Raw genomic sequence first — 2,534 nt, 5'->3', positions numbered from 1 at the left:
AAAAAAAAAGTCTGGGGAGAGGAGGGAGTTCTAAGTGGCCAATTTTTTTAAAAGTTAAAAAAAATTAAAATAAAAATCTGAAGAGATTGCCCCATCCAGGGCTAGCCAATTCTTAGAGATCACACATCTTTCATATGCAGACCCAACTGCTGCAACTACCTCCTTATCTAACTTTCACATGCCAAGCCAATATTTCTCCTGCCTTAAATCATCCAGGGCCAGGTACCAGACAACTAGAGACCACTCCTAAGGCCCAGTGTCTGCCAACATTATTCAAACGGGCCAATTCTAAATTGTTCACCCTTCCCTGCCTTGCCTTTGCCATGGAAATCCCCATAACGGCTCTGGCTCAGGCTGTCTGCTTGCTCCAACTTTTGCCACCTGATCTATCTTAGTCCGTTTGTGTTGCTATAAAGAAATACCTGGCTGGGCATGGTGACTCAGGCCTGTAATCCCAGCACTTTGTGAGGCCGAGGTGGGCAGATCACGAGGTCAGGAGATCGAGACCATCCTGGCTAACACAGTGAAACCCCGTCTCTACTAAAAATACAAAAAATTAACCAGGCATGGTGGCAGGCGCCTGCAGTTCCAGCTACTCAGGAGGCTGAGGCAGGAGAATGGCGTGAACCCAGGAAACGGAGCTTGCAGTGAGCTGAGATCACACCACTGCACTCCAACCTGGGCAACAGAGTGAGACTCCATCTCAAAAAAAAAAAAAAAAAAATACCTGTGTAACTGACTCATGTCCAGATGCTGGCCACTCAGAAGTCAAAGAATGAGAACTGAGGTGTGGTAAAAAGAAAGCAGCTTTTATTGATCAAATGCTAGCAGATGAGAGAATAGCTGGACTCAGCCTCAAATGAACCCTCTCAGCCTTCTGGGCTGAGTAAAGGGCTTTAAGAAGAAAAAAGGTGTGGAAAACTTACAGGAGTAGTGAAAAAGAGAGTATATGGCTGCCTGTCTTTTTTTTTTTTAAAGATAGAGTTTCGCTCTTGTCGCCCAGCCTGGAGTACAATGGTGCGATCTCAGCTCACTGCAACCTCTGCCTCCCAGGTTCAAGCAATTCTCCTGCCTCAGCCTCCCAAGTAGCTGGGATTACAGGCTTGCACCACCACGCCTGCCTAATTTTGTATTTTTAGTAGAGATGGGGTTTCACCATGTTGGTCAGGCTGGTCTTGAACTCCTGATCTCAGGTGATCTGCCTGCCTCAGCCTCCCAAAATGCTGGGATTACAGGCATGAACCACCGCACCGGACTTGGGCTGCCTGTATTGTTCCGATGGTTATCTTGAGGAATCACCCATCCTGAAGACCAATTTGCATCATCCTGCCTTTGGAATGGTAGTGGTAGGCTCAATGTTTCTAACTTCCTGCGAGCAGGAAGATTCTGCAGCTGGGACTCTCTGCCTGGTTTGTTTCAAAATTGGTCCTGGGAATTTCTAAGCAAGCACATAATTAGATAAGCAAGAGCTGTGCACCAATGTGCCTGGCGGGAAAGGCAGAGAAACAAAGAATCTCACAGTACAAGGCTACATTTTGAAATCAGAAAGGAAGCAAAAAAAGTTTTAAAGTGCATTTCAAGGCTGGATTACTCTATTACATCTCAGGCTGAGTTATTTATAAAGAACAAAAGGTTTATTTGGCTCACAATTCTGCAGGCTATACAAGAAGCATGACATCAACATCTGCTTCTGATGAGGACCTCGGGAAGCTTCTACTCATAGCAAAAGGCAAAGGGGAACTGGCATGCAGGACACATGGAGAGAGAGGAAGTGAGAGAGAGAAAGCAGAAGAGGTGCCAGGCTCTTTGCAACAACCAGCTCTCACGGGAACTAATAGAGCTAGAACTTACTATTATCATGAGTATGGCAACAAGCCATTCATGAGGTATCTGTCCCCATGATTCAAATACCTTTCATTAGATCCTAACTATAACATTGGGAATCATATTTCAACATAAGATTTGGAGGGGACAAACATCCAAAACATAGCATGACCAAAAACGTGCTTTCCTGTGTGATCCTGAAGAGGGACTCTTCCTATGGCATTGGCCCGTCCCATTATGTCATCATGCAGCCACTACTATCAATTAAAATAAAAAAAAACTTGTCTCTGTAAATTCATTCTCTCAGTAGGTGGCCAGCAACTTACAGCTCAGATAAAAAAATAAATAGAGATGGAGCTCAGCCAATTCAGAGTTATCTTTTAGAAACAGGGAATAGGGGTTGGATATAATCCCAGCGTTTTGAGAGGGCAAGGCAGGTGGATCACCTGAGATTGGGGGTCTGAGACCAGCCTAGGCAACACTGCGAAACCCCATCTCTACTAAAAAGACAAAAATTAGCCAGGCATGGTGGTAGGCACCTATAATCCTAGCTACTCAGGAGGCTGAGGCAGAAGAATCGCTTGAACCCAAGAGGCAGAGGTTGTTGTGAGCCAAGATTGCGCCATTGCATTCCAGCTTGGGCAAGAGTGAAACTCCAAAAGAGGAGGAGGGGTGGGGGAGGAGGAGGAGGAGGAGAGAAGAAGAAGAAG

This window comes from Mandrillus leucophaeus, unplaced genomic scaffold, assembly GCF_000951045.1.
Source record: "Mandrillus leucophaeus isolate KB7577 unplaced genomic scaffold, Mleu.le_1.0 Scaffold517, whole genome shotgun sequence".
Classification (NCBI taxonomy): Eukaryota; Metazoa; Chordata; class Mammalia; order Primates; family Cercopithecidae; genus Mandrillus; species Mandrillus leucophaeus.
This window is presented reverse-complemented; position numbering follows the sequence as displayed.